Source organism: Canis aureus, chromosome 16, assembly GCF_053574225.1.
Source record: "Canis aureus isolate CA01 chromosome 16, VMU_Caureus_v.1.0, whole genome shotgun sequence".
In the NCBI taxonomy this organism is placed as follows: Eukaryota; Metazoa; Chordata; class Mammalia; order Carnivora; family Canidae; genus Canis; species Canis aureus.
The window spans coordinates 56,763,135-56,785,126 of NC_135626.1; the positions used below are offsets into that span (position 1 = coordinate 56,763,135).

General features: G+C 52.9%; 1 long non-coding RNA gene across 5 annotated transcripts; it reads left to right on the top strand.

Moving 5' to 3' along the window:
• Positions 1-356: 356 nt before the first annotated feature.
• LOC144285398 (uncharacterized) lies at positions 357-20,664 on the top strand. 5 transcript variants are annotated; one of them, XR_013353670.1, is made up of 7 exons: positions 4,552-4,631; positions 5,202-5,359; positions 7,229-7,298; positions 12,213-12,375; positions 16,654-16,756; positions 18,874-19,082; positions 20,092-20,664. It is a non-coding gene; the product is annotated as an uncharacterized LOC144285398 (long non-coding RNA). The 5 variants fall into 5 exon arrangements; XR_013353674.1 differs by having other exon boundaries at positions 19,024-19,082; XR_013353671.1 differs by lacking the exons at positions 4,552-4,631; positions 5,202-5,359 and adding an exon at positions 3,151-3,313.
• The last annotated feature ends 1,328 nt before the right edge of the window (positions 20,665-21,992 follow it).

Sequence of the window (21,992 nt, forward strand, 5' to 3'; positions counted from 1 at the left end):
CCTTTTCCCATATAAACCTTGCTGTGCATCCCTTAGGCTCTCCTCTGCCCCAGGCACCTCCATGGCTCCCTTCTTCATCTTCAAGTATCTGCTCAAATGGTACCTTGTCCGAGGGATCCTCCCATCATCATATGCAATGTCACTCTCTAGTCTCTCGCAGTTTTATTATTTAGTTCAAAACACCTACTCCGACTTGGCACCCCCTAAATCTATGGGTGTAGTTCTTCACTGGCCCTTTCCTACCCCTGTCCCTAGCCCAGAATGGCAGCTCTGTGAGTTCACATGCCTTGTTCACTGTGATGCTCCATTGTAATGTTGCTTGACTCATAGTAGACACTCAATAAAAAAACTTGGTTGAGTGAAAAAAAATCATTGAGGGCTTCCTTTGTGCCCAGGACTGTGCTCGGAGCTGGAGATTCAACAGTAACGAGGGCAGATGTGGTCCAGACCCCTGTGGAGCTGGGCTTGCTGGGAGACTAACATATACCCGCGTAATAGGATATGTCACTTGAGTGAAGCATAACCGAGGCCTCAAGGCCAGCATGAGGTCCTGTGAGAGCCTCTAACTCTTGGATGTAAGTCTGAGTGGGTGCATGGGTGTGGGGGGTGGGCAGGTGGTGGGGGAAGGATGCCCTCAGAGAACTGAGAACAGTATGAAAATGGATACCTAGGGCGCTGGGTGGCTCAGTCATTGAGCTTCTGCCTTTGGCTCAGGGCATGATCCTGGAGTCCCGGGATCGTGTCCCACATCAGGCTCCTAGCAGGGAGCCTGCTTCTCCCTCTGCCTGTGTCTCTGCCTCTCTCTGTGTCTCTCATGAATAAATAAATAAATAAATTTTAAAAAACGGATACCTAGAAATCAATAATAGAAAGACACGGGCGCCTGGTTGGTTTAGTCAGTAGAACATGTGACTCTTGATCTCAGGGTCGTGAATTCATGCCTGGTGTTGGTCATGGACCTTACTTGATAGATAGATAGATAGATAGATAGATAGATAGATAGATAGATAGATAGATAGATGAATGACAAACAGTAGGATGAAATGTGGATAAATGACCTGAACAGATTCTTCACATCAGGGCATACTTGAGTGGCTCATAAAAAATGAGAAGATGCTGGAGGTCATTAGGCAGCAGGCAGACGTCAAGTTGAGCTTTACCCCTGCACAGTAAAAAGCGCGACACTACGGGGTGTTGATGCGTGTTGACACAGGTGTAGGGGGAACAGAACTCACACACTGCCCGCCTGTGGGAATGTGACCTGGTCCGATCGCTCTGGAAAACTGTTGGTTTTGAATCGAGTGACATGTACCGGCTCTTCGACTTATCACTTCTACTTGTAGGACTTTACTCAAGAGAACGAAAAATGTGAGTCCACCAGGAGGCTTTGCACGCAAAGGCACATAGTGGTTGTATAGGAATCAGAAGGGGGAAACAACCAGAAAGGGCCTGAGGGGACTTCCTGCCATAAGGGAAACGTTCTGTATACCCTAATTTATGTGATGGTTGATGGAAATGTTCCACGTATCTCGATTTGGGTGGTGCTTACATGGGTGTATATATTTGTTGAAATTCATCAAGCTGTACACTTAAGCTCTGCGCATTTCACTGTGTGTAAAATATACCGTCTGTTCCCAAAAAACAAACAAAACAAAACAAAACAAAAACAAACAAACAAACAAAAAAAACCTAAGACCTGAAGAATGAGCCGAAATTGACCCTGGAGAAGAGGAGGAGAGTAGTATTCCAGGCGGAAGGAGACTCACTCAGGACATCCTTGAGGTGGGAAAGAGAGAGGAGTCCAATGTGCCTGGGGGGGCGGGGGGCAGCAGAGGGACCTGAGGGGGACTGGGTCTCTCAGGTCAGGAAAGAAGAAACAAAAAGGGTGACAGAGTCAGAAGCCCATGGAGAACGGTCTGGAGAGGGCAAGAGGGGGTGTGGTGGGACCTGTTGGCAGGTTCTACGATCATCCAGGTGAGAAACGGTTGAGGCTGGGCTAGGACGAGCTGTGGCGGGGAAAGAGTGCATGATTCACCTTGTGGAGGTAAAGTCAGGTTTAGTGAAACGTGTGTTGCAGCAAGATGGGGAAACGAGAGATTCTGTGTGGCTGGGGGGCGGGGGGGGCAGGGGAAAGATCTGCGCACCTTGCAAGAGGAGGGATAAGGAGAGTGGCTGGTGGTGGGCCTGGCCAGAGGGGTAGGGCAGGTCCTAAGGGCCACTCAGAGAGACCCACTTGGGTTAGAGATCTACTGCTGGGAAGCAGATAAGCCCCAAATTCGGCGACATAAAGCATGAGCCATTCGGTCCACTTGTGTGGTTTTGCCACCCGGACTGGGCTCCGCCGGGCAAATCTTCTTCTGGCCTGGTCGTCGGTCGTCCTTCCGAGGTCAGCTGGGCTCCGGGCTTGGCTGGGCTGTTGTCCTCCTCGTGCGCCATCAGAGCCCCCCCTTCTCTGGGTGGTCTCCCCAGAGTCCAGAGCAGGTGCTGTGGGCTTTCTCAAGCTTGGGCTGGGTATCGACGCTGTCTCGACTATATCGTATCGGTTAAATTATGCGCCAAGGGCAACCAGATTCAAGTCACCACACCTCGGTGACTGATGCTGAGTCCCACACAGCCGCTCACTGGCCGTGTGACCTCGGGCAAGTCATTGAACGTCCCCGATGCTTTCAGATGGACGCATTTCGTTCGTCCTCCACAGCACGGGGAGTACTGATACCTGTGTCCGGACGGCATGTGATTGATTCTGATTTCAGGCAGCAGTTGGCACCCCTCCTGGATCCGTAGCCTCCTGCCTTGCCCACCCTGCCTCGTTGTCTCCTCTTTAAAATGGGAATGCAGCACTGACCTCAGTGTCCTTGGCTGGGCTGGCTAAAGCGACACGTGGGGAGAGCGTGACAGAGTGGCACCGGGGATGCTCAGCAGCACCAGGGCTCTGCCACAGGGGCTGCTTTCGTGGCTGCAGGGATGCGCGGAGCGGGCTCCAGCTCTCCGGGCCAGGTGAGGAGCGGTCGGTGTACCCCCTCTCCCTCCTCGTCCACTCTCCTTGTTTTCTTGTTGATTAAATATGGGTCAGCTACTTACGTGAATGACAACTGTTGCCATGCCAACCGGAGAGCATTCCGAGGTGACAGCATCCTTTGGCCTGCTCCAGGAGAGGCTGCTCCTGCAGGCCCTTCACGCCCGGCCTCTGTGCTTGTGTGTGTGTCTCTGTCCCCCACCAGGGCCCTCAGGGTGATAGTCCTTGTAACACCTGCTTCCTGCCAATCAGCCTCTGAAGGGAGCAGGACACAAGGCCGCGGCATCTTCCAAACAGGTCTTAAAACCTTTTTAACACCCCCTCCCCACCTGTTTAGCATCTATCAGTTGAGAAAATGCACAACAATGAAAAGTTACTATGGATTCAGTAATGCTTTTAAATGAACGTATTTTATTCATCCCCCACAGCACGAGGAATCCTGATACACATGTCTGAAAGGCGTGTAATTGATTCTGATTTCAGGCAATAGTTGGCACCCTTCATGGATTCCTAGCCTGCTGCCTTGCCTCCCACACCTTGTGCAATTCTGGGGATCCCCAGGGTCCTCTGTCTGGAGATCAGCACCACACCCTGTCCCCTGCTGTTCAATGGGGTGGGAAGCTGGGGTCCCTGGACCTGCATCATGAGCATCACCTGGGAACTTGTTAGAAATGTGGGACCTCAGGCTCACTCTGGACCTACTGATCAGAATCTGTATTTTAACAAGATTTCCAGGTGGTTCTCGTGCACATTAACATTTCTGAAGACTGATTTAATATAGACCGTTAGGGTCACTAAGAGTCAGTCAATCAACCGGTTGCCGAGTGCACCGGCTTTGGAACCAGCCTAGGGAGGCAAACCATAAGCAGATGAAGTGCATAGTATACTCCATGACAATAAGGGCCAGGGAGCAGAGTAAGTCAGGAAAAACTTATATTTTTTATTAAGGAAGGGGGATAGAGAGCACTTGGAGGGGTGGGGTCATTTGGATAGGGTGGTCCCTGGTGTAGGGTGACCTGCAGTGGAGACCTGAAAGAGGTGAAGAGGTGGTGAAGCATTTGGAGAAAAACACCCCAGATATGGGAACTTAGCAAAGGGTTTTGTAGCTCTCTGGAAAGATCAAATCCCTTAAACGGGGCAGCCTGTGAGTGCAGCAGGTGGCTTGTGACCGAGGCCTGGGGGGTAGGGAGGTGGAGATGACCATGGCTAGGTGTCCAGGGGCCCCTACAGGGTGATGGGACTGAGCTGAGTATGTGGTAGCCGGAGGAGACCTCATGTATGCAGAGACGAGGAGGAGCAAGCTCACGCAGAGAGGGGTGACACCCAAAGATTCCAAGGTGGGTGTAGACATGTGACTGGGATGACGGCTCATCCTCAAGACTTAGCACAAACATCATCGCCTCTGAGAAGGTGACTTCCCTCCCTCCACCAAGACTCGCAAGGCCCCTTCCTCCGAGTGCCATGGCTCCTCACATCCATCACAATTGGCACTTGTCCCATCATGTTCTATCCCTACCCACGCGTCTGCTCCAAGACACTGCACGTGCCCTCAGGGGACCCAGCCCAGGGCTTCCACCAAGGACCCTGGCTGGAAAGGGGGTTTGAGAGAGGTGAGGTAGGTTGAAGAGAGGACTGGAAGCCAGATTGGAACTGGGACCTGGGACAGTGTATCTGGTTGTGCTTTGGCGATGGTTTCCAGGACGGGGGGCCCGGAGGTCAACCAGCAAAGATGCCATCGGCCCTGGTGCTGGAGGGAGGGGGGCTTGTCCTAATCTTGAGCAGCGAGAGTGAGGAAGAACGGAGGGAGGAGAGGGACCTCACAGAGAGCTTAGGATCGAGAACATCTTAGGATCCCTGTCTTCCTCTTACCCTCTCGGGAGTGACTCAATGACTATTAACATACATTAGTGTCAATCCTGGTGTCTTTAATGCCACCTGGACGTTTGTATACAGACGGGCCATGATGGTAATAGGCCGAGTGAACAGGGCGGCCGCTTCTACCACTTAAGGCTCGATTCGTCAGAGCTATAAAGTAACGATAATGGTCATGATGGCCCTATGCTGTTGGAGCACATTAGAATCAGATTAATTAGTTAATTTAAAATAATAACACCCATTAAGATCATTAGGAACACCTCCACTCGATTTAGTATCCCAGCTATAAGCTTCTCATGGCTTTTCACAGGACCATCTTATGCAGACTGGTGGGCTCAACTGAACAGCCGGATCTGAGGAGCTGAATTCGAAGGCCTACCATGTAGACTAAGCATTTACCGGGGGCTCCGGGGTGGCTCAGTTAAGCATCCGACTCTTGATTTCGGCTCAGGTCAAGATCTCAGGGAGGTGAGGTTGAGGCCGGTGTTGGGCTTATGTGCTGGGCGTGGAGCCTGCTTAAGATTCATTCTACCTCTAATTTAAAAAAAAAAGGGGGGGTGCCTGGGTGGTCCAGCGGTTGAGCATCTGCCTTTGGCTCAGGTCGTGATCCCGGGGTCCTGGGATGGAGCCCCGCATCAGGCTCTCTGCACAGAGCCTGCTTCTCCCTCTGCCTCTGTCTCTGCCTCTGTGTGTGTGTCTCATGAATAAATACAGAAAATCTTTTTTTTAAAATAAGTATTTATTGAGTACCTGCTGGATGCCACACCCTCAGCCTGGCCTGGGGATGTGCAAAGGAATATGACAGGGCTTGTCCTTAAGAAGCTTGCCTTGTACGGGGGAGACAGTCCTGGGAGTGGTTAGCGATGGCTCAGGGTGGGAGCCCGAGTGCTGGGGACTCGGTGGAGGGAAGGACAGCTTGTTCCAGTGCCAGGGGGCCCAGAGCCCAGACAGGCTGATGAAAACCGCCTCTAACACTCACTGGTACTGCCTGGGATGATGACTATGGAGACATGGATACAATGACTGAAATCCAAGCCTGTCAATTCGTATATTCACCATGAGGCAGAGAAGGCAGAGGAGCATGTGTTAGTGGGGGTGTGTGTGGGTGTGGGTGTGGGCCACAGTTCTGGATTCTTCTCTCTTATCGCACTCACTATCCTCAGACCAGCAAAAATAGCTTCTGAGCCTGAACCTTCCCCTTGTTGAATAAAGGCCAAGATGGTACCCAGAGGACCCCCAGTTTCTAGGGGGCAGACATCTACTGAGGGAACGGTAGGTAGACTTGTGGACCCCTGCTTGCCAGGATCTGGTTAGCTATATTTGCTTCTGGGCACGTTTTCCAGATCTGCACCCACCTCTCCCTGCCAGGACTGACAAGTGAGGGAGGGTTGTGGGTTCAGGGAATGGCTGGTGGAAAGGCCTTGGGGTTTGCACGTTCTGGGCCTATGAGGAGGTCAGTGTGGCTGAACTCTGACAAGGTAGAGATCGGCCCAGTGTGAGGTCAGAGAGGACCCTGTGAGACGAGTTTGGTCCCCATTCTCAGGTCAATGTGGAAGCAATGCAGAATTTTCAATATGTCAACACACGATGACATTTATATTGTAACAAATATCCTTCTGCATTGCTGAGTGGAGACCAGGATTGGAGGTGCACTTCCCGACCAGTGCTGGCCAGTACGACTTTCTGGGGTGATGGTAACGTCGACGCCTGCGTTGTCCCATATGGCAGCCCTTCATCACATGTGACTGTTGAGTGCTGCCTAAAATGTGACTAGCACACCCCTGGGACTGAGTGTGGCTAATGAATTTAAATTGAAATAGCCCCCTGCGGCTCTAGCAACCAGCCTAGGGGACAGCACAGCTCCAGATCCTTCTCTTTAAGGGAGGACTGAGGGACTTTTGTCTCCAAGTCCTGCTGACAGACCTATCTTTGCCCTTATCTCTCATCTCACTAGGGGGCTGGCTGAGAATCATGGGTCAAAGGAATGCACACTTTCAAGGGTTCAAGTGGCTTCCCCCCCATTCCCTCCAAAAGGTCTACCAGTTTATTCTCCCCCTGCAGGGAGTGTGGTGGAGAGCCAGTGCCCCTTATTCTCACCAACATTGTGTGTTACCTTTTCTTTCGCCTTCACCAGTCTGGGGGGTGCAGTGGGTCTTCAAGGAGGTGATGGCAAAGGCAGTCTCCAGCTATGCCTCCTCTGAGGTCTGTTCAACTTTGCCCCCCCCCCGCCCCTCACCCCCCTAAGGAGTCACTGCAGCTCCTAAATACTCCCAAACCCATTCCTCGTTTTCCAGAATTTAGGAAGACATAATCCATGATGTTGTCTTGGGTTCCCAGGGCCTGGACCAGCCCTCCCTGCAGGGAAAGAAGAGCTCTGGCGCATCCCATCCCCAAACACGGGGAAGAGGTGAGCTTGCATTTCTGTTCCCTTTCGCAGCGCCATCCACATTGTGTGTGTGTGTCTGTGTTTTTTTTTTTTTTTTTTTTCCTCTCGGCATTATTTTTCAATTAACAACCCTGATCCTCTGGATTCCAGTTTCTCATTTGCCAGGATTATTAGTGAAAATACTAACAATAATGATAAATATTTGCCGCAGCCCTCTGCTCTGCCCAGAGCCCCTGCTCTGCCCACTTGGTGTAATTAAAAAGCAAGCTACACGGGCAAATAAAAAGCCCGGATGCCCCCTCCAGCCTCAGAGAGGACACGAGAGGATCGCGGACTCCAAATAGGCCATTAATGCTGGGTCAGAGCCACCAGCAAATATGGAGCAAAACAAATGAAGCTCAAGTGCAATGGAGAAGCCTAATAAATCTTGCCCAAAGCGGCTTTCACTTGGGGCCCTAAGCTGTAATTAGGGGGAAGGGGCAGCGAGGAGCCCGGCTCCGGCTCTGAGTGTTGATTCCCAAGTCCCCCCGTGGAGGCGGGCGGACACCACGCCTGCCTCTCTCCTGCCCTTCTGGTCCCACCCTGCCTTGCCCTCTGGGGCTCCCAGGACAGCCCCCTGCTTGCTCATGCAAGCTCAGGACGGCTTGTCTTCACCCCATCTTCAGAGCCCCCCCCAGCCCCCCGCCTCCCCTCCCACCTGGTTTGCACACTGTTGCCCTCCCTCCCCTAATGCCCTCACCTTTCTCTCCCCTTCCTTTGGGCAAAGCAGCTTTCCAGAGTCACCTTTCCCCAGCAGCCTCTCCTCCCGCATCCCACCCTCTGCACACTGCACATTCCTCCACTTGGGGCCTCTCTGGCTTCTCGGAGGAGGGGGCTCCACATTTGAGCTCTGCCCTTGAATGACCCATGTGACCCTCTCTCTGGTCCTTCCCTCGAGGCCCCATCCACAGAAAGCCAACTTCTTCATAGCCACATTCTTAGGATTAAATGAGTATTATATGCAGAGGGGCCTAGCGCAGAGTCAGGCGCATAATAGGTGTTCAACTAAAGCTAACAGAGCAAACCTCTTAACCTGCTCCTTTTCCACTGGGACACACAATCTGCTTGGAGCATTGTTTTCTCCTTGAAACGAGTGTGTTCCTTCTTCCTCACGTGTGTCTTCCCATCAGATGGGGGTGATCTCTGCTTCCATTTGTCCTTCCTTAGGAGAGCTGGTGTAGGGTTCTGGCGCTGGATCTGCCAAATTCTTGATGTTAAGAGGAGATGGGTCAATTGTGGGATTGTGTCTCCTTTCCCCTTGTCCCTGGGAAGTTGCCTAACCTTGCCTGCAGCAGGGTAGGCCTCCCAGAGGCCTATTTGCCGGGGTGACGAAAAGGGCTCTAGATGACTTGCTTCTGGTCTGAATTTGGGGCAGCAATTTTTTCCCTGCGCCCTTGAGAGATTAAAAATAATTCTGTTTCCGGAACTGTATGGTCTGAGCTTCTTCTGGGCACCCCAATCCCTACCCCACACACAATTTTCTAAAGGTCAGTGTTCCCCATCTCTTGTACTTTTCAGCCTGCCTCCCGCAACTGAATCATGGGATCTTTTAACCTTGGCTGAGAAAGCTGAACACGATCCGTATTTCTAACAATAGGGAATTTGTTAAATAAATTATAGTGCCATGAGCACATTTATGATGTATTTTCAATGTAAGAAAAAAAAAGCAGGTTGCAAAACAGTATGTAAAGTAAGAACCTATTTTGGTTAGGGGAAAAAAAAAAAACCTCTCAACTATATATGTATGGGCAGAAAATTATCTGGAAAAATATACACCCGAATGTTAGCAATGCTGTTTTGTTTTTTCTGGGTGGTGGGCTAATGAGGGATTTTGATTTCTTTCTTTGCGCATATCTTTTCCGATTCGTTTACAATGAGCATATATTTCTTCTGTCTCAACTAAATAAACAAATAAAGAAAAGCACCACCGGTTCTCCCAGGCCTCGTTTGCATACATTTGCATGCCATCCCATCAATGCCATCCATCAGAGCTCTCCTCCGTCAGCCTTCCAGAATGGAGGAGGCCCACGTGGCACCCTCCCACCCCTTCTTGGGAGACCCCCGGCACCCCCGTCTGAGATCCCGAGCCGGCTGGCCTCCCCCACCCAGCCCTCTGTCCAGCATCCCATCCTTGGAGAGACTACGGCGGTGACACCAGCCCAGAGGCAACAACAGTTCTGTTGTCACATTTCCAACCTCGAAGGCGTCTTGCTTCCGCTCCGTTGGCAGCGTTTTCATGTTATTCTCACTGTTTTGACCTTAAGTGGCCGATTTTCCTTCCTTTCTCCCTCTCCTTGTGTTCCTCCTCTCCTCCCTCCCCTTCTCTGTCTTGGCTGCGATTGTCTGAGCCCGGCATCTGAGCTGTCTGGAGCTTGCCTCCTATTTTTGTACTTTGTGAAACCAGGGGATGCGAAGGGCCGTGAGTACAGCGCGGCTCCCGGTCCTGTGACGGCGCGTCTGTCTCCTCGCCTTGGCGGGGGCCCGATGGCATCTCAGGAACTGGTGGGAAGATAAACGGGGGGACGGTCATGCACACTCTGGTTGGCCCCAGTTGTATCTGACTCTCCACCATGGGGAAAACAATAGGCCCCGGACTATACACGTACATGCACGTGGACTCACGCACGCGTGCACGCAGCACACACACGCGCGGGACTGAAAGAGGGCTCAGAAGCACCGCTGTTCTATCAGACACTGCTCTTAGAGCAGCTGTAGGAGATTGTGCACCTGCTGGTTTTAGGTGGGGCACCCAAGTGCCAGGAGGTCTCTTGATCTCCAAATCCCAAACCCATCTGACCCGGGGTCTGTGTCAACCACCCACCAGCAGGTCACAACATGTGGGACACTGGCTATGTCCTTCCCGGTCAACGTGAGGGCATGTCCTAACTCTTTTTGCTCCCACTCAAACTCTCGCTCTTCTACTTCCAAGCTGTGTCACGTTGGTTGAATTACTTGGTGACTTTATGCCTTGATGTCCTCATCTATCCCTTATGAACAAAATAACCCCCGTCCTTGGTCTTCTTGTGACATTGGATGAGCTAACGATGAGAGTAGAGCTCTCGGAATGGTGTCTGACACGTAGGGAGCACTCGACACGAGTTGCTTCATGGTATCATCTTTCCGACAAGCGTGGGAAGTGGGTAACACAGGGTGGTTCTGATGTCTGGAAGCAGACTTATCAATCATCGCACTATCAATAATCCATCTGAATACTGTATATGCACCTCTATTTCCAGTCTAGTGACTGCTCTGTATTTTACTCTAATTCCACCATGGGTGGGGCAATGGAAGAAGGATCTAGATGCATTCCTTGCTGTGCTGGTGGCCAGTGGCTGGTAGGATTTGCAGTCTTTTCTATGTGCTTCCAAGCCCATTGGAAGTCCCTCTTTGGGGACGCCTGGGTGGCTCAGTGGTTGAGCATCTACCTTCGACTCAGGTTGTGATCCTGGGGTCCTGGGATCGAGTCCCACATCGGACTCCCTGTGAGGAACCCGCTTCTCCCTCTGCCTATGTCTCTGCCTCTCTCTCTCTCTGTGACTATCATAAATAAATAAATAAAAATTTTTTTAAAAAGATTTTATTTATTTATTCACAAGAGACACAGAGACAGAGTCTTAGCGAGTGTGTGCTGAGGAGCTGCTTGTCCGGCTGGCCCATCAGCCCCGAGGGGTGGGACCTGGTCTTCGCGGTGTCTTGTACAGTGCCGGCCACGCCATCGGCACCGAACGTACAAATACTAGTGGTAATCGTAAGCGAGGCCGGCAGAGGCAGCCTGGGCCACAGGCGGGTGAGGACGGCTTGCCCAGGTGGGTCCTCCGGGCCGTCTCTGGAGGTGGGGACGCAGGAGGTCACTGCTCCCCCAGCACTGGACTTGGGGGTGGTGCTCTCACGGAGCCTGCGTGGGCCTGGCCCTTGGTGCCCAGCCAGTACAGTGTGCAGGCGAGGGTGAAGTCTGAGTCTAAGCCTGTGATTATATGTGGCCCCCAAAAGTGAGTCTGGGCTTAGTGGGGAGAACCCAGGTAGAAGGAGAGGGGATGGTGGAGGCTGGTCCCCGGGGCCATTCTCCAGATGCTTCTTCCTTGTGACCCTGCAGGTTCCCCGGGGAGTGAGCTGCAAGCAGGTTCTCTCTCACCCCCCAGGGGACCCCGTGCCACAGCCTGGGGGACACGGCAGGCGGCCCCCCCAGAGGAGATGCTGTTGAGGCTGCACCTGGGTCTCCTGAGGCAGGCGGTGCACCTGACACTCGGGTCTGCTAGGAAGACTCGCCTGTGATCTTCTGCAGAGGGCTGTTCTGTCCGAGATGCCCTCTAGGGTGGCCACGGCCCATGGCCCACAGATGCCAGGTGCAGTGTCCCCCAGCCCCTCATCCATCCCTGGGGGTAGAGGACACCTGTGGTGCAATTCACCTTCCAGAGCTCCCAGTGCAATGGGTTGGGGATCCCAGTGTGAGGCCAGACCCTGCCCCATCTCTGCCTGGCTCCCCTCTCTCCCCTTCCTCTTCTTCCCTGGCCTTCTGGGTTCCTCCTGACGTCACGGTCTGCGTCCTCACGTGCCCAGGAACCACCCTTGCAGGCTGTTTCTTCCCCACTGTCCTCCTTTTTAGAAAAAAGAAAACCTACTCTGGCCTCTGGAAAGAGGGAACACAACCCCACGCACTTTCAATCTTTTCATCTCATTTCGGCCCCGGGTCCTAGCCCCTCCCCAGTTCCTGGGTACCATGGGCTGACTTGGGTCCCCTCAAAATTCGTATGTTGTGGTCCTGACTCCTGGGACCTCAGATGGTGACATATTTGACGACGAAGGCTTTAGAGATGTAGCGGAATTGAAATGAGGCCATTAGGGTGGCCCTCGTCCAGTCTGACTGGTGTCCTTCTAAGAGGAAATTTGGTCACACAGAGACACCAGAGACGCACGAGCCCGGGGGGAAGACTCCGCACACAAGGACCGAGGCTTCCGAAGAAACCAACCCTGCAGACACCTTGATCTTGGACTTCCAGCCTTCAGACGTGGGACAAAATAAGTTTCTGCTGCCTAAGGGGGCAGCCCGTGCAGAAACCAGGTGAGACTGCTGTTTGCCAGTCCCCCCGTGTGAGACGGTGGCCGGGGGGCTGCGGGGGGGGGCCTGTTGGGGGCCCCCAGTTACGTGGCTGCACCAGCCATCACCATGTGGTCCTGGACAAGTTCCCTACCTTTGTCGCGTCTCAGTTTGCTCACCTGTAAAATGGGACAAGGACAGTACCTACCTCACCGGGTGGTTAGTTACTAGGATGTGGGGCGGGGACGCTCAGAAAGCGCCTGAAACAGCCGTGCAGCCCCGGTCCCCCAGCAGCAGTTGATACCAGCAGGTCCCGGCCGCTCAGGCTGGAGGCCCCTCCCGTCCCACGTGAGCCCCCGGGAAGGTCAAGGACCACGGACAGAAACGCAGACGGAGGCCCCCAGCCCCAACCGACTGTGGCCTGGGTTTGCGCGTGGATCTCTGCGTCCAGTCCACTCCCACCGGGGAAGCGCTTGGCAAACCTCAGCACCACGGGGTGGCCACCCTGGTCCCCGGGAGGAGCCCTCTCTCAGCAGGAGGCCGCCCTGCAATCAGGGAGGAGCTCCGGCTTCCAAATCACAGGCCCAGGCCACTGGGCACCGGGGCACAGTCTCCTCCCCGACACTCGCCAGCGGTGTTACCTCCACGCATCTCTCTGAACCTTCCCACGTGCGTCAGGAAGTAAGACATGGTCCTGTGCACCTCGTAAGGATGCAATTGGAGTCCAAGTACCTAATAATAATAAGCCCATAAGAGCTGTTTGCTGAGTGCTATCTACTAAAGCAGGTAAGACGTCCGCCAGAAGGGAGGATGTGCTAGTTGGACTTTCCAGACCGGGAGCCTACCTGGAGCTACTACTACCTGGTTACTGACCGGGCATATTCCTGAATCACAGCTGAGTTCCACTCTGGCCCATGGGTTCAAGGTGGCTCCTGTGCAGTAATTATATTCAATAAGGGCCTGTCGATATAATTTTCTGTCCATTGTCACCGTGTACCACGGGAGGGATGATTGACCCAGGGGCCGCGGGGAGCGAGGTCTGCTGACCGTGGGGGGTGCGTGCGGTGTGCGGAGGCAGGGAGGCCGGCTCACAGGAGAGGCCTGACCAGGGTGCAGAGGCTGTGCCCTGGCGGGCAGCATGCTGGTCGGAGCCTCTCCCCAGCTGCCCACACGGCCACCAGCACCCAGGAGCCTGCTAGACGGGTGAGGGGAGGGACACCAGGGATGATGACACAGGCCCCGGGAGAGGCTCCCTCTCGCTCAAGGAGAGGCGAAGCCTGCACCAAACCTCAGTCTGGGATCTCGGCCCGAGCCCCACTCTGCTGCGAGAACCGGGATGGGTCGACTTGCAAAGGTGCCTGGAGTGTTATTAACGTGCCCCCCGTCAAGGGGAGTAAATCAAAGTTGTCCTCGCTGTTGAACTGTTGGCCTTAGGAACATATATGTTTGTCTCTGCTCCGAGCGCCCCCGGCCGTGTGACGCAGCGTAAAACACAGTCACCCCTCAGCTGTGACAGGTGCCAAATCAAGATGCGTAGAGAATTAAATTCTATTTCTTCTGGGCCTTAAAAGGTGCCAGGAGGCTGTTTGGTTTCTGGCTGTTGTGTGTTTTTTACAGCAGATATGTTTCCTGATTCTATCTTTCTCTGAATGGTGTTGAAACGAGTCCGCCGTCCTGAGCGCACACCCACCTGTCGACGAGCAGGGGGTTCCCCGAGCGTGTTGGGTGGGGGCTGCAGAAGAGGGGGTCCACCTGCTGGGCAGGAACACGGGATGTGAACTGCTAGTGAGGACGAGCCTTCCTGCCGCCACGGGCATGTCCACTGCCCCCACGCTAGCTTACCCCGCCTTCCTCAACGGAGCTTCTGGAGCCTGCCTGCCCGCCTGCCTTTTCTCCGGCATGGGTTAGTGGGTCCGGGGCTGCTCGAACAGGATGCCACAGGCCAGGGGGATGGGGGGGGTGAGGGGGGTTATAAACAATGGAAACCCACGGCTCACAATTCTGGAGGCTGGAAGTTCACCATCAGGTGCCAGTACGGTCAGCTGAGGGCTGTCGTCCAGGTTGCAGACTTCTCATAGCATCTTATTTGGTGCAAGAGGAGAAGGAGTTCTCCGAAGCCGCATCTAGGAGGGCGCGAATCCCATTTGTGAGGGTTCCATCTTCACGGCCTGATCTTCTCCCAAGGGCCCCACCTCCTCTTACCATCCCCCGGAGCCTTAGGTTTCAATATGTGAACTTCGGAGAGAACAGACATTCGGACCATAGTACTATATATATTTACTCAACCGTCCATCTATAACCATTGATTTTTTTTTAAGATTTTATTTATTTATTCATGAGAGACGCACAGAGAGAGGCAGAGACACAGGCAGAGGGAGAGGCAGGCTCCCTGAGGGGAGCCCGATGCGGGACTTGATCCCAGGACCCCAAAGGCAGATGCTTAACCACTGAGCCGCCCAGGCGCCCCTCTATATCCATTTGTTTATCAAGTAATTTTTGAAGATTGGTGCTGGGCGCCACGGAGTCAAAGGCAGGAAGGAAAAAGGCGCTGTGCTTGCTGTGGCAGGTCGCATTTACCAAGGATGACTGCAAGAAACCCCTCCCGTCCCGCGTGCTCTTGTGCAGTGGGGTCCTGCCTCTCCCCTACCCTGGTGGAGGTGGGGTCTGCTGCCCACTGTTTGAATCTGAGTGGCTTCGGTGACTCGCTTGTAACCAGTAGCAAGGAACTGAAGCCAAGCGGCACTGAGGGACTTCTGAGGCTGGATCAGGGAAGCCACATAGCCTACTTTGGGGGCTGTAAGGAGCTCGAGTACCCCGGGGACACCCGTGCTGGGAAGGCCACACGTGGGTGCTGCCGTTGACAGCCGAGCTGAGCTTCCAGATAGCGACAATCACCTGCAGGGGGTACAAGGTGAGCACCCCATCTCGGGTGTCCAGCCCAGGTGAACCTTCACAACCACAGCCTCGGGCCAACAGCTGAGATCCAAGTGACACCTGCCAGGTGGAGCCTTCTCCAAATTCCTCATCCACAAAATCATGAGCAAAACGCCACGGTACTAAACCGGTCAATCCGAGGGTAACTAGTGATACAGGAATAGGGCATTGGAACTTGCTTTTGTGGAGTTTACAGTCTGGTAGGAGAGACAGATATTAAAATCTCTTACACATTTTTTAAAAATATTTTATTTATTTATTCATGAGAGACACGGAGAGAGAGGCAGAGACACAGGCAGAGGGAGAAGCAGGCTCCATGCAGGGAGCCCGATGTGGGACTCGATCCTGGGACTCCAGGATCACGCCCTGGGCCGAAGGCAGATGCTCAACCGTTGAGCCACCCGGGTGCCCCTAAAAATCTCTTAGAAATTAACACAAAATGATGCTTGAGGTCAGTGCTCCATTGAAACACTATGAGCGTGCACGGGCTCTGAGAGGTCAGGGAAGCCTCCCTGAGGAGGGCTGATTGACTAATCTGAAGGCCGTGAGGAATGTCACCAGGAGTCACAGGAGTGTGCTGGCATGCACAAAGGGCCTGTGGCAGGAAGGAGACGCTGAAAAGAAGCCAGTGAAGCTGCGGGGTGGGGAGCAAGGGGAGGGCAGCGCGGAACCCAGGGCCCAGCCCCTACAGGGCCACCTTGCATGCTGTGCTGAGGATCTAGACATCCAGAAGGAGAGTGATGAAAGCCAGCCACGGCGGGCATGGAAGCGGCAGCTGTGGGTGGCGGGTGGGTGGTTAATGAGCATGGCGAGCGCTCTCCTAGAAATGGTGTTCTAAGTTGAAACGACGCATGCAAAAAGTAATTACTGGATAGGACCGAGGTTCTTGTGGGGTTGCATCTACCAAGGGGTCTGATGCCCACCTTTCCTGGGAAAGGCCATGACTTCAAATTTAATTGCATGACCTTGACGAGGTCACTTTACCTCTCTGGGGACAGGACTCGTATGGATGATTGATAGGGCCTTTCGAATTCCGTGAATCTAAGAATCCATCCTCAATGACTCTCCCGTCATGAATAAAGCACTCGCTAAAACTTACATAAATAGATTAAATAGGCCAACGACATGAAATTATATTTAATATGGTTCATTATCATAATGTGCTATCTACAGAGCTATCTCTTTTCTCCCTCATGTCTGCCTTACTTTTATGGCAACACAAAGGTTATGAAAGGCAGCCACTGAGCAAATATCCCAGGGCTCCCCCGGGGAAAAGTCTGGAGAGTTCAGAAAAACAAATATTATGTGTGTGGCCGTGGCCTGGATGTGACGCTGCGGCCCTACTCGTGCACTCACTCCTCCCTGCAGGTGCAGACACTGCTTGCTCAGCTGGGCTCACTTGCCAGGCAAGTGACACACCCTCTGGACGCCAGTTTACAGCCCTCGGTGAGGACTTGGACTCAGGATCATTGTAAATGCAAGGGGGCGCTGGGTGGCTCAGTAGGTTGGGTGTCCAACTCTTGATTTAGGCTCAGGTCATGATCTCAGGGTGGTGGGATGGAGCCCTACAACGGGTGCCCGGCTCAGTGGGGCATCTACTCGAGAGTCTCTCTCCTCTCTCTTGACCCCTTCTCCCACTCGGGAGCTCTCTCTCTCTCTCTAAAATAAATAAATCTTCAAAAAAAAATGCAAGGAACTGCAGAGCACCCAGGTTTGGTGTCCTTTATTCTCTGTGACTTTGGCCCTATAGCCTTATCTCCACAAGCATCAATTTCCTCTAAAATGGAGTAAAAATAAATAAATAAATACATAAATACCCTACCTATTCACTTGGTGTAGATGGGTGATGTAAAGATTAAATGAGATAATTCTTGCAAATTGCAATAGGCTGCGCACCTGGCACGCAGGCCGCGCTGATCATGGTTATTCCACACCATTCTTCAGCGAAGCTCTCGGACAACGGAAGCTACCCACGGTTGAGATTACAAATGTCAAACCCACAAATGCCAAGGGTCTACTGTATGTATTTATGCTTAAATTGACTGTTCAGAAAACACAAAGTAGGTTCAGCTCTCTCCGTGATCCCTTTTGCTATTTTTATATCGTCCCCAGTTAAAAACAAAAACAAAAACAAAATTGTAAGTAATGTTCAGGAGAGATGACTGGGCCCCAGCGGGCCCCCATGACATTTGCAGTCTGAATAATCGGCAGGGCTCTGCCCTATTTGGGATGCACGCTTCGGGCTTGAGCTGGTGTAGGTGCACAGGCGCCTGCACACGCGTGCGCGCGCGAGCACGCACACAAATAACTTGCTGCCGAGAGTGTGCCTGGAAAATTAACTCCCGTTTCCTTGACACAGTCCTGCTCTGCTTTCCAAGATGAAAAACATATCACCTCCCACGGCAGCAGCCTCACTCCCATCTGATGAGGGCAAGAGGTGAGGCCGGCAGAGAGCAGACAGGGAAGGTGTTGCCAATGAAGAGGTGATCAATTCTCACGCTGCACTGCCGACCCCCGTGCCCACGGGGCCCCTCCCAGGCTGGGGCTGGGGTGTGTGTGTGTGGCGGGGGGTGGTGGTGGCAATGTGTCTTCAGAGCAGGCAAGATGAAATGGTTGCATCTTGGATCCATCTAGACAGTAAATTTTTTGAGTCCCTATAAGCTAAAATCAATATTGGCACAACTGTGTGTCATTAAAAACTAAATGAACATGACAAAGCCAAACTGCTGCCTATTAAACAAATGAGTTTTCTCTGCGCACAGGCACAGCGGGTTATTAAATTCTTTATTACAGGAACATCACCATTTGAAGGGGGTAAAAATACGTCTTTATGAGTCATCTGTATGTGTGTAGCAGCATGGCCTTCCTGCGCCCGCCCTCGAAGATGCTCTGACAGTCCCCGACCTTCTCCTCCCACAGGGAGAGGCAATTCTTCTGAGCTATTGGGAGAGGCAGAGAGAAAAGGAGGTGACACTTGGTGACACTCGCATGTCAGGGGTCCATCCAGTCACTGCTGGTTCACTCAACAAATATTCAGCCAATACCTACTACATGTCGGGCCTTCTGCTGCGGCCTCGGGACGTAGTGGTGAACAACTGCAACCAAACGTAGTCCGTTCGCCCAAGATAGTCCCGCCTCTTTAACGTTATCAACTTGGATACTTGCAAATGCATCTCAGAAGACCCAGCTAGCAGTGGCCGAAAAGCCAAGGGTATTTATTTTTTCACCTAACAGGAAGCCTAGAGGCAAAGTGGTCCCAGAGCTGTGTGATGATTCGGCGATGTTAGCATAGACCCAGGTTCTTTCCATATTCATGCTCTGCCCTCTCAGTGGCCCCTCATGGTTGCAAAAAGGCTGCCGTAGCTCCTCACAGAGCCGTATCAAATTTTAGTTTCTACACCTGTATCTCAGTGTATCAGGAAGTGAAATCTTTTCCAGAAGCTCCAAAAGGCTTCCCCTCAGGTCCCACCGGCCTGTGTTCAAGGCAACGGTAAAAGGGAGGCTGGAATGTTAGCCTCATGGAGTGTGACTGATGGTTCCCAGGCTCCCTTCACTCCCGTGAAGCAGGTTTCCCTCTCCATTTTCCAGGCATCTGTGATTCTCTTGGACCCTCACCTGGTGGCCGCCCCCAGGTCTGCTTGCTCTGCTTTGGCACTTCTCTAGTTCCTGGAGGTACTGGGTATTCTCTGCCCAGTTCTGGATCTCCTCTCACCCTGTCGACCTTGTTCTGTGCTCCAGGGGCCGGCTGTCCCAGAGACTGTCAAGGTGCACCGTGGGAGGCACGCTGGAGATCACAGGTAAGTGGAGGAGCGAGTGGGGTGTGTGTGTTTCCCCAGTTCCCTCCATGCAGTTGCTGGAGTTGTCCAGGTTCCTCTACAAAGGCCACAGCTCCTGCTGGGCTGCCCTCGGCCATGGTCACTCCCGCCAGGGTTCTGGCGCCTGCTTCCTCCCCTCGCCGTCCAGACATGGGGCACTGGTACCACGCCATCCCTTTGGGTCTCCCACAGATGTGCCCTTTCTCAAACTCTCCCTGAGAACCCTCTTTGAGCATGTGTCCCTTGTCTGCCAAATCTAGCTGATGGACTGGCACAGAGACCAGGCCCTCTGCCACTTTCCTGGGTAGCTTTCACCCAGATAAGCTGATCTGACCCTGCTTGAGATTCTGCTGCCTTGGTAGCTAGAGAAGGGAACTAAAGGAAGGAGAAGAAAGATTTCCAAGGATGGGGCAGTTCAGCAGATGGATGGGACCCCTTCTGAGCAGATCCAGCCCATCCCTGGAGGAATGTGCAGGGCTTGGTTCCCCCAAAGGTGGGTGCTCCAATCAGACTAGCATATGCCCACTGGGATTTCTCATCAGCACTAGGAGGTGATCCATCTTCTGTGCCTCAGCTCAGGGTCGCTTCCCCACCCAAGCCAGGTCCCAGAAGCAGTGATTCGGGACTCAGGCAGCACCTTCCACACGTGTTGTGGCTCTCGAAATCCACAGTAGCCACACAAAGTAGACATCATGGTCTCCACTCTACACATGAAGGAACTGAGGCCCAGAGATGTTAAGCATCTTGCCCAAGGTCACACAGCATTTCCAGCAGAGCTTGGCCAGAATCCCACCCCTGACCTCCAATCCCATGCTCTTTCTTCGATGCTGCAATCCTTGGTCTCTGCTCTGAACAGTCTTGGGTTCTACACACTGGAAGGTTGTTCTGCTGGTGAGATAGGGACAAAGAAGATCTTTTCTCAGTTTGCAATAGAATACGTTAATGTATATCATTTCTTCAGTTGTTCAGTCTTTCTCCACATGTTTTTCAGTCTTTTGACACCCGATCGATACTGAATCTCATAGAAGACAGGATACAATTTAGCACGACATCACAGAGTTAAAGCTCCTGGTTCACAGTGTTCCGCACAGATTATCAGGTACTTCTCTGCGCTTTATGCCCAGATTCGGGGCTTGAAAACCATTCTTCCACAATTGTGTTCAGAGTCCAAAACGTTAACCTTGACCTGGAATAGCGAACTCCTTTCAAATTCTGGCACGAAGAAACCAGCGCTGGCTTGGGGGAGCTGCTGTGTTGTAAAGAACGGGAAGTTGCATCTGGATTCAGTGAACGAGATCGGGGCTCCATTGGTTATGCCTGCCACAGGCACAGGAGTGGGGATCATTGACATGATTGGCATTTACTTATATGTGTTTACACATCCTCACCCAGATCTTCCCCTCTGGCAGAAGAACAGAAGCTGGTTTCAACCCATCATGGTTTGGGCACTCCTTAGAATGTTGAAGGTGTAGGAGACAGACCAAGTTGGCCTCACGTCTCCTACCTGTGTGAAGGGGTCATCAGGATGGCATTAAAGGTGGTCACATAATATTATTTAAATGTGTTTTTTAACAGCCGTGACAATGGCCGAGCTCCCTCTGCAGACCTTGACCACTACCTAGCAAAGGGCAATTGTTTGGCTTTCTAAGATGAGAACATAGTTGGCACAGAACCCCTTCAGCTACCCTGGCTTGCTGAAATTCAGAGGAGAGTCTCTCCGAAGGTGACACTGTCGTTGGCGGGGTGTGGAGGGATGGACTCTCTGCTGCTCCGCTGGAAGATGAAGGAAGGGGGTGGGCTGGAGAGATGCCCTATTACCCAGGCAGTTTAGAGGCACATGGAAGCAGCGGCCCCTTCTGGCCTGTGGGAATGGCACGGGCTTGCTCTTGGGGGATGTCCTGCTAGGGGCAGAGGGTGGTGGTGGGGGCAGGGTGGACAGATGAGAGAATGTCTATCGTGACTCATCTCCGGAGTCATTCATTTCCCAAGGGGTGGTACCAACATGTCCCAGCCCTCAGAGGGAAGTGTGTAGACTAGATGTACGTGGTATGTAGGGACGGTGTGAGCAAGACAGCGGACGTTGGCCACTCTCATCTCAGAAGGGGCTGTAGGGAATGGGGTGGTGGGAACCAGCATCAGAAACCTCGGGACAGGGGGATCCCTGGGTGGCTCAGCAGTTTAGCGCCTGTCTTTGGCCCAGGGTATGATCCTGGGGTCCCGGGATCGAGTCTTACATCAGGTTCCCTGCATGGAGCCTGCTTCTCCCTCTGCCTGTGTCTCTGCCTCTCTCTCTCTCTCTGTGTCTCTCATGAATAAATAAATAAAAATCTTTTAAAAAAAAAGAAATCTTGAGACAATAGGGGATGTAGTGGGATGCATCCGGATGGCTCAATGGCTGAGCATCTGCCTTTGACTCAGGTCGTGATCCTGGGGTCCTGGGATCGAGTCCCATATTGGGTTCCTTGCAGAGATTATGTCTGCCTCTGTCTCTGCCTCTCTCTCTCTCTGTGTCTCTCATGAGTAAATAAATAAAACCTTCAAAAAATAGGGGATGCAGTCAAGAATCTTGGGGAGCGGTCCATGTTCCTTCTACTTTTAAGACTTGGTGGCACAGGTCGGTAGGGGCGATTCCTGGTTCCATTCTGGGAACACTCCCTGCCATCTCTGGAGAGAGTGAGTCATCCTGGAGGCTGACAGGACAGGGCCTGGAGGCATCCTGTCTCCAACCCACTCCCCTGCCTGTCCCATCTGCTGGCTGCTTCAGGTGGGTCTCAAGCCCCTGTACTCCTTCTTGCCTTTGGGCGGGCCATCCCCTGGGCCGGAAGCCTCTCCTTTCCTGGCCTACCAGCCACACCTGGCCATATCGTCCTGCAGGGCTTCCCCAAGCAGCCT